The sequence below is a fragment of the Taeniopygia guttata genome, chromosome 10 (genome assembly GCF_048771995.1).
Source record: "Taeniopygia guttata chromosome 10, bTaeGut7.mat, whole genome shotgun sequence".
NCBI classification, from domain to species: domain Eukaryota; kingdom Metazoa; phylum Chordata; class Aves; order Passeriformes; family Estrildidae; genus Taeniopygia; species Taeniopygia guttata.
Window position 1 is genome coordinate 20,452,838 of NC_133035.1, and position 18,272 is coordinate 20,471,109.

Here is an 18,272-nt window from a genome sequence, read left to right on the forward strand (position 1 = left end):
GGGCCACAGGGACCCCCGGGCCAGAGGGACCCCCGGGCCGAGAGGGACCCCCGGGCCGAGAGGGACCCCCGGGCCCAGAGGGACCCCCGAGCCACAGGGACCCCCGGGCCGAGAGGGACCCCCGGGCCGAGAGGGACCCCCACGCCAGCACAGATCCTGCCCACAGCTGGAGCCCCGAGAGGGACCCTCAGGCTCAGCCAAGCTGAGACAGCTCCAGACACACAGAACCCCGAGAGCAAGGGGGACCCCTGGGCACGTGGGACCCCAGGAACAGCCAGAGCCCCGAGGGAGGGACCCTAGACCAGATGGGAACCCTGGGGAAGTGGATCCCAGGCCAAAAGGGGCACTTAGGCAGGGGAGGACCTTGAGAGAAGTGGCACCAGCAGGCAGAGCAGGACCAGGTTTTATTTCTGTCTCACTCTCGACCCCTCTTCTCCATCGTGGCCTTGCGTGCTCTGCCAGCAGGGCAAAGCTGGGCAGACTGGGCACTTGGAGCCCTGGGCACCGCTGCAGCTGACGCCTGGGCAGGGAAGGGGGTGCCCAGGTGCCCCTGTACCCCAGGGCCTTCCACAGCCAGGAGTGCTGGGTCAGCCAGCTGCCACAGCGACGGGCACCGAGCGTGACACCTGCAATGTGGCACACCAGTCCTGCAGCAGAGCCAGCCCTGAGCTGAGCCCCAGGTGTGCAGACCCCTACAGACAGGGCGGACAGCAGGACAGCCCTGGTCATTGGCTTCATTCCTGCTGAAAATGCTGGCGGAGCTCCGAGGAGCCCGGTGAGGTCACAGGTTGCCATGGGAACGGGAGGGAACAGGCTGGAATTGGGAAGGGTGCTGGCACTGCCAGGATGGAGCTCCTTGGCCTGGCTGCTGCTGGGACACGTGCCCACAGCTCCTCAAGGGACACGGCCCGAGGCCTGCTGCCCCCGGGGCAGTGCCAGAGGGGCAGAGCGGGACTGGGGCCACCCCCCACTGCCCCAGCCCCTCACCCTCCCACCCCTGTCCCCTGTGCCCCTGTCCCCTGTGCCCCTGTGCCCAGCTGCAGGTGGATTTGCAGGGTGCTCAGGGCTTTCCCAGCAGCATGGCCAGCTCCCCTCCATGGCCAGGGCTCTCTCCCTTCCCGTTTCTCCAGCCTCCAGCGAGGTCCCACACCCCATTTCCCTGCTGCAGCCTCCGCTGGGCTGAGAGATGGCTGCCAGCACAGAGCAGAAGGTGCTCCCTGTGCCAAAGCTGTCACACATGAACAGTGCAGTGGCACAGAAAGAGACCCTCTGAGGCAGCCTGATAAAGTCCTGGATGAAATAACAGCCGGGAAGCTGGCATTAATAATAACAATAACTGTGTAATTGTTGTATGGATGGGAACTGCCTGACACCTGGAGCTGCCAAGCCCTGTGACCAGCCCGGGCTGTGCCTGGAGGGGCAGGGTGCTGGGGCTGTGGTGTACCTGGGCATGAAGAGTGCCCAGGGACAGGCAGAACAGCACCAACCCCCCGGCTGCCGAGGCTCTGTGGCACTCACATTCTCTGGACTTGGACACATAATTGTGTCTCTCAGGAGAAGCACAGAGAGAGGAAGAGAAAACAACCTTTACCTCTGCCCCTTGGTTTTCTGCATGTAGAATGTAGTATGGAGATTGTTTACCTGAAGGGACTGCTTGGTTAAATTCTGGTGAAGGTTCTTTGAGTTCAGTGACCGATCGGATCCAGCTGTGTCTCAAACGCTCAACACAAAATCACAAGTTAGTTAAATAGGTAAGTAAAAAGTAAGTATATAGAATAAGACAGTATCTCTTTAAATAGTATATTAATATAATATCATTTTAATAAAACTGTCCTTCAGCCTTCTAATCTAAAACCAAACATCATCATTTCTTCCCATCAGGGGTCTCCCGATTTCCGACAAGGCTTTGGGATTTTAGAGCTGTCTCCTGTCCCTACAGGTACAAGGGGTCATCAGGCACAGCCATCCCCCACGCCTGGCTGTATCACCTGGCCCAAGCTGGGCACGTGTGCCCAAGGGGAAGGTGCAGGTGGCACGGCTGGGTCACCTGGGACGGTCTGTCCTGGGGCTGGACACGCTGGGTCCGAGCAGGTGATCCCCAGGGCACAGGGACTGGCCTGGGGAGCAAGGGCAGCTCTGCAACTCTGCCAGCACTCCTGGGAAGAGCCCTGCTGGGCTCCTGCACACCAAACTCTGCTGCTAATTAAGGATTTAATATCCAAATCTCTGGAACTGACTCATCCCTTCCTGCCACCAAGAAATCCTTCCTCCCTGTCTCTCCAGGAGCCAGCAGGGAGCACAAGAAGACACTCTGGTACCTGCCATGGGGTGATGGCCCAAGGAGCTGCAGAAGGCCCCGGGTTCAGCTGCCCCTCGGCACAGCCGTGCCCCAGGAGCCCTGGGCAGGCAGGGGGTCACTCACAAGGCAGCCCTGCCCCACCTGCTGCAGGGCAAAGCTCCAGCCCCTCCCCGCAGGAGCTGCTTACAGGGCGTGGGATTATCCGCCCCAAGGGCACGCTGGGGACCCACGGCCACATCCCTCGGACACGGGCACGGACACGTCACCCCTGCCCCGCCAGGACAGCCCCAGCTGTGGCTGTCCCTGCCAGAGTTACCCGTGCCCGTGCCAGCAAACGGGCACAGCCCCGGGCAGGGAACAGTGAGCTCCAGCGCTGCCCCAGACCCACAGCACAGGCACCCACCCCTCCCTGGAGCCCAGCAGGGAAGGGAAGAAAGTGCTGAAGTCTGGCAGCCGTAGCCAGGCTCCACATTACAGTGGGATTTGCTGTAACAGATTCCCATCAGTCACAGGAGAGTGATGGATTTATTTTTAAACAGATTAAGCATCTGCTGCTGACAGAGCACATCTCAGCACTGGGCAGGCAGCAAGCAGTGCCCGCGGGGAAAAGGCAGTGGGAAAACTCTGGGAAGGCAGTGGCTTGGCTGGCTCAGAAATATGTTGTAAGGTCGTTTGAAGCCAGATGTGAGTGCCCTGTCAGGGCTCAGTGACACCAGGACCCCGGGGCTCATACTGGCAGGGCTGGCACGGCCGTGGGTGCAGCTTCTGGGCACTGAGGGATGTTTTCCTGTCCATTATAGAAACGAATAAAACATTTGCTAATTCAGGGAGATTCTTCTGGATAGGGCAAGTTAATCAGCTGTGATTCATTGTCCTGCTGTCTCTGGGACAGAGGCAGGTTGGGGATTAGGGAGCCCGTGGGGATCACTGGAGGCTCCGCTGCCTGGGGCCGGCAGGAGCGGCGCTTGGGGCAGCAGAGGATCAGCCACGGCCTCGTTCAGGTGCTCTGATGGCTCCAGAGTTAGCCAGGAAACACTTGGGAGATGGTTGTTCCATTCCCATTCCCAGGCACGGGCCCTCTCCAATGCCCTCCATGCAGCTCCAAGGCACATGGAGTATTCTTCCTGTGCTTCTGCTGGATCCATCACTCACTAAAAATAAAGCTGACTTTCCTGCAGCGGGTAAAAACCAGTGATAAAATTCCCCATGAATACTTCATCAGGCTGCCTGCTCTCCCATGGATTTTCTGTCGCCAGGAGAGCGTTTCCACCAGCCGTTGGTGCCTGGAAACCAGGACTGGGGGGAATCCAAATCCATCACATCTGAAGAGGGAATTTTTCACTAAAGCCTACCACTCCCAGTGCCATTATCCGTGTAGGAGCTCTAGCAGCAGCTGGAGGGAGGGTTTTACCCCAGGACAGAAAGCAGGGGGTCAGGGAGCAGGGCTGGGGCACCCCAGCACCTCCACCTCCCCATCTGGAGGAGAGAGGATGTGCTGGAGGCACAGCACAAGGAAAAGCAGCAGGAGGATGAAGATTTGGCAGGGAAGATCCCGCTCCGAAGGCACAGGAAGCTGCCGGAGCTGCAGGGACACCGGAGGCTGTGCAGACCGCTGACAAAGGAGGTTTGGAGGGGCGATCCCTGCTCTCCCCCTCCTGGGGAGCTGCACCTCGAGGTCCCAGCCCAGGGGAGCCACTGGTCCCTGCCCCGTGTCCTGGCGTTTTCCGTCTCACCACATCGCCGGGGACGCCCAGCACAGACGGGAGAGGTTCCCCCTAAAATAAGGCTTGAGAGCAACATCCTCAGTGCCTCGTGTCTGCCTGAGCAGACACTGAATCATCCCGCGAGCTGGTATTTAAAACAGCACAATCCTGTTTTTAGCAGGAGCATTGCTCAGCCCTGAAGGAGCACGAGGCGTTAGGGGATGTGCTCGCTGCCTCGCCGGGCACGCCGGGCACGATGGAGGCACCGAAGGCTTTGCCCGAGGGTCCCGAGGGCTTTGCCCACCCTCGGTGCCGCGCTGGGTGCCGGGGTCATGCCGGGGCCGTGCTGGGGCCGTGCCGGGGCCGTGCCGGGGCCGTGCCGGGCCGTGCCGCAGGACAGGTACGGCTCCTCCTGCCTGACCCAGTCAGCACTCACGGCAGCAAAACGCGGCTCTGGGAGAGCAGAGCCTGCTCCAATCCGACTGAGCCAGCGGCGTGCCCCTCTCTGGGACCCACAGGCAGCCCCCACAGACCCCACTCAGCTCCCGCTGTGCCCCCGGGATGGGCTGGAGCATCCCGGACTCTGTCCTGGAACCCCTCTGCTCTCAGCACCCTCCCCGAGGGGCAGAGCACACAGGGCAGAGCTGCTCTCCGTGCCCAGGCCAGATCCTCCCCAGCCTGGCCACCCTTGTCAGGCACACGGGGCTGTGCCAGCTCCCTGCAGCCGCAGCATCCTCCATGATTCCAGCTGTGCCATTCCCTGCCGAGGGGCGCCTTCCTGACTAGGCAGCCTGCTGTCACAGAGCCACAGAACGGTCTGTGGCAGAAGGGCCTTGAGGCCCACCCCACCCTGCCATGGGCACGGACACCTCCCGCGCTCCCAGGTCACCCCAAGCCCCATCCAGCCCGGGCTGGAGCAGCTCTGGGATGGGGCAGCCCCAGCTCCTCTGAGCAGCCTGTGCCAGTGTCTCACCGACCTCAGTGGGAAGAGTTTGTCCCTCACAGCTCACCTAAACTGACCTGCTCCCAGGTCCGTGCCTCCACGAGCCTCCAAACCACAAGACTCGCTCAGACAAGCCAGGCTCTTGCACAACCTGCTCACTCTGCCCGTGTTTATGTAACCCGGGAGCCTCAGCAGCAGCGGTGACCTGTTTCCCTCTAACCTGCTTATCAGAACCCCAAACGGGCAGCAGCGGGTGCCAGCGGGGTCTCGGCTCGGGGCAGGTGCTGGCATCACCCAGAGCACATTCCAGCTGCCCCAAACCTCGGGCACGCCCGGCACGGGCACCTCCGGCGGCGCAGAGCTCACCTGGCCCGGCAGGCTGCACTGGAGATCACCCCCGACAGGAATCTGCTGCTCCTGATCAGCTTCCATGCCCAGCTGGCGCTGCAGAGGGACATTCCCCCGGCAATGCCCAGCTCCTGGCTCGGGCTGTGCCTGTGCAGCAGCATCACCTGCCCACAAACATGTCCCAGCTCCCACAGACCCCACTGGGCAGCGTTTGCCCTTTTATATCTGCAAATGGCCCAGAAACACCCCCAGTGGTGCTGCCTGTGCCTGGTGAACTGCTTCTCATGCACCTGGGAGTCCATTGCTAATGAGGACTGATGTGAGCTAATGAGCCTTCAGCTCTCAGCCCGTGGCTTCCCAGCTTGGAGCTGCTCTGCCCACTGATCCCCCATGCCAGGGCTCCCCACTGCTCCCTTCAGCCTCACTCAGAGCTGGCAGGGCCTGTCTCGCTCCCAGCAGGAGAAACCCAGGCACAGAGTGGAGGGGCAGCAGGGTGGGGTGCTGGAAAGGGTCAAGGTGCACACTGCACCCCTCCTGCTGCACCCCTCCTACTGCACCCCTCCTGCTGCACCCCTCCTACACCCCTCCTGCCTCTCCCTCCTGCTGCATCCCTCCAACACCCCTCCTACATCCCTCCCACCGCATCCTTCCTGCCTCGCTCCGCTGTCCCAGGCTGACCCCAGACAGGCGAATCCTGGGGAGCAGAAGCAGCACAGGAGGGGGCACGGACAGGGGACAGTCTCCTCCTGCCTGGGGCAGCACCTCGGGGATTGTTGTTCAGTTTAGGAATTAATCCTGAAAAGCTGAACATCAAACAGTCCTTTAAAATCTCCCTTTCCCGGAGGTTTTGTGTTTGGAGCAGTGACACAGCTCACTGCAGCCCTGGTATCCAAGAGCTCCCCAGAGCCTGGCACCACATGAGCAGGCCAGATTTCTGCTATTCCAAAGCCAATTTTATCATTACAGCAGATTTTTTTTTTTTCCCTGAGCTGGTGTGTTCATAATGGTGTGAAGGCAGAAAAAGCAGGAATTCTTGCACTGAGGAACAGCAGGAAAAATACAGTGCAAAGGCCCTCGGTTTTGCCTGGCAGTGGAATGAGGGAGTTTCAAATGTCAAACCTGCTGAGCTTTGCTGCAGCTGAAGGAGCCCTTCCAAGCTGTCTGAGGTGTCACCACGTTGGATTCGGTCTCTCTGTTCCAACTGACTTCAGTAAATGGCAAAAATACGCCTTTAAAGCCGTTGGCAGCGTCGACTGCACAAATAAATACACTTGTCATCGCTTGATTTTTTCCCCCATTTTCCGAGTTAAAAATGTTCCGGATGCCAAATGCCACCCGTTGGAGCCATCCCTGGGCGTGCACACAACCAGCAGGGACACCAGGCCGGGCACAGGGCCGGGGGAGGTGTAAATCCGACCTCAGCGTCGCTGCACTTGGGCTAACCAAAATGCAGTTTCGAAAAAAGGGAGAATTTTCTTTAAAACCCAAGAAATGAATCTGCCAAGAGTGAAGCAAATTAAATATCTGCTGGATAGGCAGCCCAGCGGATTCCTGTTCCATCCCTGCTCCATCCCTGTTCTGTTCCTGCTCCATCCCTGTTCTGTTCCTGTTCCATCCCTGCCCCATCCCTGTTCTGTTCCTGTTCCCTCCCTGCCCCATCCCTGTTCCCTCTCTGTTCCCTCCCTGCTCCATCCCTGTTCCCTCCCTGCCCCATCCCTGTTCCCTCTCTGTTCCCTCCCTGCTCCATCCCTGCCCCATCCCTGCCCCATCCCTGTTCTGTTCCTGCTCCATCCCTGCCCCATCCTGCCCCATCCCTGCTCCATCCCTGCTCCTCCCCACTTCCTAACATCAGTGGTGAATATAAAACAGCAACAACAACCACCACCAGCCTGTGATCTCATTTGCAGCCCTCAGTGACAGCACTGAATGAGCCAAAAAAAGGGAAAGTTGTTTTAATTAAAACTATTGCTGGAAGAGAATTGTGATTAACTGATGTCATGCGTTAAAATTACAAATCCTGGGAGCATAAGTGACAGATAAAATAGCACAAATTGGTTACAAATCCATTTACTTAAAAAAAAAACAAAACAGCTGGAAGCAGGGACATGGCTTATTATTACAAATTAATTAGTTGTTGGGGGGGTTCATGCAGGGTGCATGGTGCCAGCTGCGGTGCAGGACTCGTCTGTGCCCGCTGTACCCTTGCAGGAGCTGAGAGTGTCCCTGTGCTGGTGTCCCTGTGCTGGTGTCCCCGTGCTCGTGTCCCCGTGCTGGTGAGGAGCCAGGCGCTGCCCGGCTGCTCACGGATGCTCCGGGGCCACAGGATGCCCCAAGGGACAGCACAGGGGTGGCACCACCGCCACAGCACGGGGAGGCTGCCAAGGTGCTGTCAGGAGCAGCCCCATGAAGCTGCAATGTTTGCCCACACCACGCTGGGTTTCTATTTTTTGTAATTCCCCTGGTTTGACACATTTTGATGATGTTTCCATCCCGGTTGCCATGGTGACTGGCGTCCACTTCCCCAGTGCTCCGTACATCCTCTGCCCCGGGGCTGGCCCAGGAGTCACACGGGCCCCATGGCGTCCCGCAGCCTGCAGGGGCCAGGGATGGCTTTTCTCCTTCAGCTGCCCCCAGCCTTCCCACCCCCACGTTCCAGCACTAACGCGAGAGGAGTTCCATCGAATCCCAGACTGGTTTGGGTTGAAGGCACCTTAAATCCCACCCAGTGCCACCCCTGCCCCGGCAGGGACACTGCCACTGTCCCAGGCTGCTGCAAACCCTGTCCAGCCCGGCCTGGGGCACTGCCAGGGGTCTGGGGCAGCCACAGCTGCTCTGTTGTGGATGAAAGCTCAGGCCATGTGTCTGAGCAAGGACCGCAGCCAAACCCTGAGCAGTTCTGCTGGGACAGTGCCCAGGTTCCCGGGCCAGGACTGTCCCTGATGTGCCAGGCTCACACGCCGAGGAGGGCAGTGGCACCTCGAGCAGCCCTGGCAGCCCAGCCCCTGGCAGAGCCGCTTGCCCACCGCCCGCCTCGCTGCCAGCCCACGGCCCAGCCTCCCCGAGCTGCTCCCGAGGCTGGAGATGGGCAGCCCTGGCCCAGGTGAGCCCAGCCCGGAGCTCGGAGGGAGCTGCTGGCCCTCGTCCCGGGCGCGGGAGGGCAGCCGGGCACCGCGCAGGGGCCGCCCACCGCCGCCGGTGCCCCGGGGCCGGTCCCGCCCGGGCACCGAGCTCGGGCACCCGCGGCTCCGGCTGCTGAGCGCATTCTGGTGCGGATTACAGGGTGTTCCCAGGAAGACGGGCTGTCACATCCCATCTCCTTCTGCATTCCTGCTGTGCTCCCTGCACACCCTGCCCGGCACCGCAGCACGCAGGGGCCCGAACTGCCTGGCTGCCCAGGCTGTGGGAAAGGGTTAATGCAGCCTGGGGACGGGCACCATGGGGGTCACCCCAGAGCCACTGCCATGCTCGAAGTGCCACCAAAGCCACCACGAGGCCTGGAGTCCCACGGAAGCCACTGCAGCGCCCAGGGGCCAGCGCCCAGGCTGGGCACACAGCCCCAGGTCTGGGGGCTGCCTCAGGCCCAGGGGCACAGCAAAAAGAGGGACAAAGTTCTCCCAAAACAGGAGGTGAATGTGCATCTGGAGGTGCCAGGGCAGCAGAGGAGCAGTTCAGAGCACGAGCATACCGTGCACAGCCACTGCTCTCCAAACACCCATGGACTGGGAGAGTACAGGAGAGCCGGAGAGAGACTGTCAGCAAGGGCCTGGAGCACCAGGACAAGGGGGAATGGTTCCCACTGCCAGAGGGCAGCGGCAGATGGGGTTTGGGGAAGGAATTCTACCCGGTGAAGGGGGTGAGGCCCTGGCACAGGGTGCCCAGAGAAGCTGTGGCTGCCCCTGGATGTGCCCAAGCTGGACAGGGACAGTGGGAGGTGTCCCTGCCATGGCAGAGGTGGAATGAAATCAGCTTTAAGGTCCTTTCCAGCCCAAACTGTTCTGGGATTCAGAGATTTATTCACCTGCACAACTGTACACAATCCAGGGACAATGACAGGGCTCTGTCACTTCTTTGCCCTTTTGCCCAAAACAGAGCACTACTGATCCACAAAATGCTCCTTCTCACTGCCTAGATCAGCTGATTCTGAAATGGGTCTTTAATCAGAATCTTCGCTGCCCATCCATTTACAAACTTCCCTGGCACACATGGATTCTTGCAGCAACCAAAATATCTGGCTGGTCCCAGCCCCCATGTCACTCCAAGGAAATTTCTCCCTCAGCCCCCTGGGATGGGACCTGCCCTCCCCCGGCATGGAGCTGTCGGTGCAGGAGGAGCAGGGAGAGAAATGGATGCAGCTCCGCGCTCTGTTCCCGGAACAATTCCCAGATTCGTCCTTCCCTGGCTGGCTGCGCTCATGAATAAACACCGCCGCTGACAACCCTTTACCTCGGCCCCAGGGAGGCGTTCTTGCAATTCCTTGCTGGAATCCCTGTAAAAGCATCGCTCCCGATCCCCGCGGAGGTGTTTCCGCACGCAGGGGCCGCTGGGCTGCGGCTGCGAGTGTCAGCGAGCGAATCGGTTCCGAATTCCCTCTGGAGCGCTCCCCGTCCCCGGCCCGGGCCGCCCGAGGAGCAGCGGCACCGGGGGAGGAGAAGGGACCAGCGGCGTCGTGTCCGTGCATGGCACCGGGAAATGGGGTTCAGCCAGCCAGCCCACAGCCTGGCAGCACCCCCGGGGGCGGCAGGAGCCCTCTCCGCAGCCCACCGGAGCCCTCTCCGCAGCCCACCGCCCCGGCTGAGTGCCCAGCCCTGGCCCCATCACCGCCGGGTGCACCGGGCACCCTGGCACAGCCAGAACCTGGCGGGGGTATTCACTGCCATCCCCCCAGCCGGGCGGGATGCCCCGGGGTGCCAGGGTGTCCTCAGGGGCCAGGATGCCCTTGGGTACCCGGATATCCTCAGGTACCAGGATATCCTCAGGGGCCAGGATGTCCTTGGGTAGCAGGGTATCTTCAGATACTGGGATGCACCAGGATACCAGGATGCCCTCAGGTACCAGGACACCCTCGGGTTCCAGGACACCCTCAGGTACCAAGACGCCTTCAGGTACCAGGATGCCCCGGGATACCAGGATGCCCTCGGGTACTGGGATGCCCTGGGATACCAGGACACCCCCGGGTACCCCGGCGGGCTCGGTTCCCCTCGTGCCTGGAGGTGGCACGGTGGTGAGGGGGGTGCTGCAGAGCCGGCCCCCGGCAGCCCCCGGCAGCCCCCGGCCCGGGGATGGGGTGGGTGCCCCGGCAGCCCCCGGCAGCCCCCGGCAGCCCCCGGCAGCCCCGGCCCGGGGGATGGGGTGGGTGCTGCGGCAGCCCCCGCACAGCCGCGCTGCGGGACCGATCTGCCCCGCAGGCAGGTGCAGGTGCCACATCGATATGGCAGCGCTCCCATGACGAGTTCATAATATTTTCTGCTTGCATTCCACTGTCTCCGTGTATTAGCAAACAGGCGTCTCCCAGCGCTGCTCGCCAGAGCCAGGGGTTGGGATTTAATAACAAAATCATCCTGCTAAATCATTAGGTGGTGATTCAGCATGGAAATGCCTCATTAGCACTTCAGCATGTGCAGTGTGTGACTTATGAAAACCTCTGAATTATGACTAATTAAATGCAGGCCAAAAAAATATCCCAGATCAGAACAATAGTCAGGATAAAATAAAATAAAATAAAATAAAATAAAATAAAATAAAATAAAATAAAATAAAATAAAATAAAATAAAATAAAATAAAATAAAATAAAATAAAATAAAATAAAATAAAATAAAATAAAATAAAATAAAATAAAATAAAATAAAATAAAATAAAATAAAATAAAATAAAATAAAATAATGTGTGAGGCCACCAGAACTGGTGCACACTGGAAGGAGAATCCGTGTGCACGAGGTCAGAATGGGACAGTGCGCAGAGAAATGGTGCTGCTTGGGAAGATTCCTCCATCCTGAAGCACTGGGACACTGAGTAACATCAACCTCCAATTAACAGAAGTTTTAAAATCTTCAACATGCTAATTTACTGCTGTATTAATCACAAGAACTTTAAGATCTGGCAATGGCATTCAAAGCCCTCTCCAATCAAATCCATTTCGCTTTGCAGTGCTTGATGCCAAGCAGCTGGTGCCTGGGCACTCTGTGCCTGCTTGGCTTCCCTTGGCACCGAGAAAGGGGGTCCTGCCATTGCCCCACGCAGGACACCAGCCCTGACAGCCCCACGCTGCCCAGTGGGGCTCCCACGCTGCTCTCAGTCCGTCACTGGGGAGCAAGTGGTGCTGAGTGAGCCTCTCACCCTACGAAAGGCTCTAAAATAAGCTCCTAATAGACTCTTGCATCCTGTCAAGGCTTTAAATAGCTGTTTGGAGCTCAAATTTTAAAAACTGTTGAGCTCAAATGATTTATGACAACTTGGGAGCCAAAAATAAGTGGGAATGAGGAAAGAGGAGGAGCCCGTCCCCCGCCCAAGCGAGTGGGGAGAAGTGGCCGTGGGCTGAGCCCACGTGCAGCCGGAGTCCCCGGAGCCCCCGGGGACCGGGCTGGGGGTGGGCTGGGGGCTGCTCTCACCATCACCCCATCCTGGGGGTGCTGCTGGCCCAGCTGGGGGCACTGGGAGAGTCTGGCCCGTGGGCACCAGGGCTGGGGCTGGGAAATGGAGACTGGCCCTTGAGCCAGGGAGCGTCTGAAATGAGGAGGGACCGTCTGCCTGCGCCAGCTCCTCATGACATGGATCCATCGTCTCTTTTATATTAGACTCGACTCTAATCCCGTTTGTAATTGGAAAAGCGCAGGGAGCTCGGGGCTCTGGAGCTCCCTCAGCTCTGCTCCACACACACCTGCAGCACAGCTGTGCGCTGCCTCTGCCTCTGAGAGACTCCGAGCTCAGGAGAGGGGAACAGCTGCCACATCACCGAATTCCACAATGCTGTGGCTTGGAAGAGATCTCACAAACCCCCTTGTTCCACCCCTGCCATGGCAGGGGCACCTCCCACTGTCCCAGCTGCTCCCAGCCCTGTCCAGCCTGGCCTTGGGCTCTGCCAGGGATCCAGGGGCAGCCCCAGCTGCTCTGGGCACCTGTGCCAGGCTGCCCACCCTCCCAGGGAACAATTCCCAATTCCCAGTCTCCCATCCAGCCCTGCCCTCTGGCACTGGGAGCCATTCCCTGGGTCCTGTCCCTCCATGGACAGGAGCTCTCCCTGGAGCTTCTCCTCTCCAGGTGAGCCCCCCCAGCTCTGCCAGCCTGGCTCCAGAGCAGAGCGGCTCCATTGCCTCTCCTGGTCGTGCTCCAGCTGCTCCTCACTTTCCAAAGGCCCACCCGAGGCCAGGGGTGGCCCTGTGTGGCCCGGGGCTGTCCCCACAAGCCCTGTGCACTCAGGTCGGGCTGCCACCCCGGTGTGGGGACCCTCAGCTGTCACCTCCCTCTGCCAGCCCAGCCGTGCCCAGCCAGCGCCGGCCGTGCGTGCCAGGCTGTGAGCAATCACTGCTCCCGGGCTTTCCAGAAATATCTGCTCTCCTGCTCACTGACCTTTGATCCCTCACTCGGTTTGCATTCTTCTGGAAAGCCCAGAGCCACCAGGATGCCCTGACACCGGCCTTGGGGAGGGGCTGGGGCAGCGCAGGGCTGTGCTGGGAGGGGGCTGAGAGAGCAGGACAGGGGCTGTGAGTGCAAAACAGGGGCTGTGAGTGCAGGGCAGGGCTGTGAGTGCAGGGTCTGAGCCATGAGGGGTCCGAGCCGTGCCGTTCCGAGCCGTGCCAGTCCGAGCCGTGCCGGTCCGGGCCGTGCCGCCCCGAGCCGTGCCGCCCCGAGCCGTGCCGCCCCGAGCCGTGCCGCTCCGAGCCGTGCCGCTCCGAGCCGTGCCGCCCCGAGCCGTGCCGGTCCGGGCCGTGCCGCTCCGAGCCGTGCCGGTCCGAGCCGTGCCGGTCCGGGCCGTGCCGCACAGCCCATATTGCAGGTGACATCCAGCGGCTGCGGGAAGCAGCGCAGCCCCGCCGCCACCGCGGGCACCTCGCCAGGGCAGGGCTGCGGCTCCCCGGCCCTGGAAGTGCTTCAGGCCAGGGCGGGCGGCTTTTGGAGCCACCAGGTGTGTGGAAGGTTTGGGTTAGATCCTGCTCGTGTCGGGGGCTGGAAGGAGATGCTGTGTGGGGTCCCTTCCAAGCAGTCGAGCACAGCCCTAAGCTGGAGGTTTGGGAAGCTCAGTCTGCTGCCAGCCCTGGCACATCCCCCCGAGGTGCCCACAGGACACGAGGCTGCTGTCACCTGTGGAGCTGGCGGGGCACGCCAGGGCCCTCCGTACCCTCAGGGTCCCAGCCGCTGCTCTGAGCAGGGAAGGGTTCCGAGGTATTTGCAATTTCCTCCCGCCTCGGGGGATCCCCGGCCCCGCCAGGGATCTCAGTCTTTAATAGCAGAGCTGGGGGGGACAGGCAGCACAAATAAACCTGCTGATGGGAGCAGCAGCAGCTTGGCACACAGGGCACCAGCCCCTCGTGACTGCCACAGAGCCAGGAGGCCATGGGATAATCGTAGCCTTAGATCTGGGACCCATGGGACATCACAGCCCCACCTGCTCAGCCCCGGCCCCATCGCTGCCCTGCCTTGGCACAGCCGCCCCTCTGCCAGCACGGAATGCCAAGCAGCCCATTTCGGGAGCAAGCCTTGTTTACTCTGCCCCGAATATTCACATCCCGGGAGCCTCAGCTACACAATCACCTAAACCAACACGGGCCCTGCGGCTGCGCTCAGTCTTTGTGCTTGCCCAGCGCCGCTGGGGGACATCAAAGCCTTGGCCCGGCCAAGCCAGCCCCGATCAAAGCCAGCCCCGATCAAAGCCAGCCCCGCAGGCCCTGTCTGGCCGCTGCGGCTCCACCGTGCCCGGAGGGGCTCGGCGGGGCCGGTGGGAGCGCCCCGAGAGCTCCAGCAGCGCTGCGGGCCGGGCTGCCTGGCCCTGGAGCTCGAGGCTTTCCCAAAACTGCCGGGGACTCCTCACAGCTGGGAGGAGAAGGGCTGTGCCCAGGCCCTGGCGTGAGCTGGGGGGTTTTGCCGGGGGAAGTTTGGGCAGGGGGTGCTTGTTGGACACTGGTCCCTTGCACAAGTGGCATGCTCACACCGCCCTTTGCTGCTGGCCTGGTGTGTCAAACTTCTCCATCTCGCACCATCCAGAACCGAGGGGACATGACTGCCATCATCTCCTCCTCTCTCCTGCCCTGGGGGGTCAAGGGGCGAAGGACAGTGTCCCACCCCCGGGCTCACAGGGAGCACAGCGGTGCCAAGTGGCTCCGGCTGCCTCCCACGTGCCCATCACCACCTTTTGTCCTCTGAGCGGCAAATAAACCTGGCCCAAACCCAGAAGGAACTGCAGCCACAGCCACTCGGCCAACACAGGCCTTGATGTCCCACACGTGCAGCAGCTCCCACAGCTCGTTGTCCTCCAACAGGAGCTACAGAGGTGTTTTAGTTTGGGAGAAATGCTATTTCCACCTGAAATGTCATCCTGTGCTGGTTCCATGCTTGGGAAAGGGCAGCAAAGCCCTGGGAAGCAGTGAGTGGGGAGGAAGGAGATGCTGGGAGAAGGACAGGGCACCTGAGCGAGCCCAAGGCGGTGGCACTGACAGCTGCTGTGTCACCCCCACCCTTCCTACCGCTGCTGCCAAACCCCGTGTGCGTCCAGGGCCGAATGCAGCCGGTCCCTGGCCACCGGGCAGCCGAGCCAGGACAGCCTGATGGGCACAGCCCGGAGCTCCGGGGGTTCCTGTGCCGCTGCCCACACCGGGACAGCTCAGGAGGGAGGTGAAGGACAGCGCGGGGACACGGGGACACAGGGGGAGCAGCCCTGGGGTACAGGACGGGGTATCACCCCTGACACAGGCGCCCCAACTCCTCTCCGAGCAGCCGGAGCAGGGGCAGCGGTACCAGACCCTTCCCCGCCGCCGCGATGGGGGTTTGCTGCCCGGGCTGGGGTCCGCGGCGGCTGTGGCTGCCTTTCTGCAGCGTCAGACGAATCCGCCCGGCTGCACCCCCGCGATTCATTCCGCTTAATCCGGCGGCGGGCAGGTCCCACCCGGCCGGGTGCCGGCTCAGCCCCGCGGGCCCGGGGACGGGCCCTCCCCGCAGGGAGGGGACTGCGTTATGAAAGTTGTCAGTGGGGAGTGTCCGGGGGGCTGGAGCAGACGGAGCCCAGGGGCGCGGGCACTCGCTGCGGGCAGCGCGGGCAGGCTGCGCTCGGGGCGCCCCGAGGTGCCGGGTCCCGCTCCCGAGGGACCAGAGGCGACCTCCGGCCCCGGTCACCCCGCGGCTCCCCGCCGGTCTTCTGAGGCCGCTCTCGTGCCCTTATCACTTTTCCAGCCCAGCTTCTGCACTCTGACTGTTGGACGGAGAACTGATAAGGGTGCGCGAGTGACACGAGCGACCGTCCTGCCGCGCTGGCCCCGGTGGCCCCGGGGCTATCCCGGCTCCAGCTGCAGCTCCAGATGCGGGCTCAGAACGAACCGGCCGCAAAGCAAATGCAGGGGATACAGAATTTCCTTTTTTCACTAAAACCTGGCAGGTCCCGTCACTCCGGGATTTTCCCTTTCAGCATCTGCAGCAGGTCTCCAGCAGGAAAATGCATCTTTTTGGAAAAGGTCTTGAAATGCTTTTTAATGCGTTACTGTTTGCTTGTGTTTCAGCGAAGTTAGCTCGGGATTCTTTGGGACCAGTGTAAAGAATCATTATAAAAGTAAGAAACGAGTGTAAAACTCCTGGGCTTTCCTGCGCCTGGAATTGTTCCCGTTTAAAGCTATTTATTGCCAATATTTCCCTGGGTTTCTAGGTGAGTTCCTGCCAGCCACCTCCAGGCACAGCAGACGGAGGAAATGATGAGCACGGCAGAGGGACAAGGGCAGCGAACCCCAGATGAGGTAAGGGGGTGTCTGTGCTCCCACCCCCCTTGGGGTGCCGCAGCCCATGTCCTGCCAGCCTGGGGGTGTCTGCCGGGGGTCCCACCGGGGCTGTCCCTGCACGACAAACCGATGCTCTAAAGCACCCGGAATCCCTTCCTGTGTCCATCCTCCTTTTCCCAGTTCTCCAGCGATTCCCGCCAGGCAGATCTTTCCTGCCGCCGCTGGAGTGTTCTGCAGAGTGTGTGCCAGCACGTTGGCGTTCTGGGGTGCTTGCCCATGGGTGAGGAGGGGACAGAGCCAGCACCAGCACAGGGGGGAGGTTCTTTCCCCAGGGGATACAGCCTGGCCTGCCCGAACCCCATGGGCTGCATGGCCCAGACCCCCGGGCTGCCCTGGCCCCCCGTGACCCCCACAGCCACCAACTGCTGCAGCCCCACGGGGCTCCCCAAAACACTGCCACCCCCCCAGCACCGCCCTGCAGCTCCCTGCACACCCTGCTGCTTGACTAAGGCTGGAGGGGGGTCCCCGAGCCCCGCAGGGTGGGTGCCCCAGACCCCCTGAGTTCCCAGGGGCGGGCATCAGGGCAGGGAGCAGAGTGGAGGCGCAGATCTGTGTCAGGTAGTGCCTGCACAGGCTGGCCTGGGCAGGGGATGCACCCCTAAAGCTGCACCCCCTAAACCCAGCCCTCTGCTCCTGAGCTGGGGCCCCGTCCTGAGCCCTGGCCTGGCCCCCGACACTGACTCAGCCCCAGTGCGGGAGTCAGTGCCACTTTGCCCCAGTGGTGGGCACAGTGCCCCGTGCCAGGCACGGCTCCCTCCTCCCGCTGCCCCTTGGGCGAGCCGGGCTGTGCCCCGGGGCTCCCCCGGCCGCGGTGGCCCCACGGCAGCGCCCGCGGGGACCGAGAGCTGCGCCCCAGCCAGTCCCTGCCGTGAAACCCGAGCACCCCTCGGAGCAGAGAGGCGAGGGTCGGTATTTGGGACAGGCTCTGCCACCACTCGTCGATGGCTCTTTGTGCCCCGCAGTGAGTCCAGACCCGGGCCAGCGGGGCAGGACGTGACCGCGGCTCCGGGCACGCACCGCCGTGGGCTGGCACCAGTGGGCTCGGAGCACTCGGGGGTCCCGGGACTGTTCTAGTCCCACGCAGCGCCTCCGGCTGCTCCCTTTGCCCAGGGGGCTGTGGAGGTGGCGGTGGACGCACAAAATGAAGCGAGGGAAGAGGAGGGTCGTCCCCAGCATCCCGCCGCGAGGGGGTCGGGGGCCAGACCTGGAGCGGTCACGGCATCCCTCGGCACTGGGGCCTTCCCTGGGGGCAGCAGGAGCTCCCGGGAGCCCCAGACCTGCCAGGGTGATGCCTGAAGCTCCCGGGACCGCTAAATGGGTGGGGCGAGCGCCCGGAGCCCCCCGGAGCCCCAGACGTGCGTGCCCCGTCCCGAGAGCCGCTTCTGCACCAGGGGTTCATCGGGGGGCCGGGACCTCGTGTGATCCCTCTGCAAACAGCCGCCGGCGGGTTGTCAGCGTGTATCCGGCTTTCCCCCGCGGCAGGTGGGGCGATCAGCCATGAAAAGACGGCTTAGCGCCGCCGGAAAAGTCCTGAGGCAGCCGAATTCCTGAGGCAGAGGGGCAGAGGGGCAGAGGGGCGAGGGCTGAGCCAGCGCCGGGGCTGCTTCTCGCCCCGAGCACGTAGCCCCGATATTAAAGTCCCGAATAGGAAATTCCACTCCTTCAGAGAAAAAAACAGAAGCCGGATATTTCATAAGTGTCCCAGCGGACATGAAAGCCGCACCAGGAAATTTCACTCAGCAGAGATATTAAAGTTGATGCAGCCCTTGGGGCAGCGGGGCCGAGCACCCGGACCCGGCACAGGGCGAGGGAAGGCTGCGGGACACGCGTGTGCACATTCCACCGTCCCTCGCGTCCCTGTCCCCGCCAGCCCTGCCTCAGCCCCCACAGCGGCTGCACGGGCAGCGGGGCACGGGAGCCAAGGGCTCAGGGCGGGCCCAGGGACAGGAGCGCACCGAGGCCAGCAGCCGAGCCCCGGCAGGGCACGAGGTCCCACGGCAGGGCA

At 61.8% G+C, this 18,272-nt stretch overlaps 1 long non-coding RNA gene and 1 other non-coding gene across 2 annotated transcripts; one reads left to right on the forward strand and one right to left on the reverse strand.

The window, feature by feature from the left end:
* Positions 1 to 2,805: 2,805 nt before the first annotated feature.
* On the reverse strand, positions 2,806 to 5,294 carry LOC140684771 (uncharacterized). The gene is made up of 2 exons (XR_012057553.1): positions 5,013 to 5,294; positions 2,806 to 3,471 (listed from the first exon to the last, which is right to left on the reverse strand). It is a non-coding gene; the product is annotated as an uncharacterized lncRNA (long non-coding RNA).
* A 10,320-nt stretch (positions 5,295 to 15,614) lies between these two features.
* On the forward strand, positions 15,615 to 15,726 carry MIR184 (microRNA mir-184). Its single transcript, NR_049087.1, is given in 1 exon segment — positions 15,615 to 15,726. It is a non-coding gene; the product is annotated as a microRNA mir-184 (primary transcript).
* Positions 15,727 to 18,272: the final 2,546 nt, after the last annotated feature.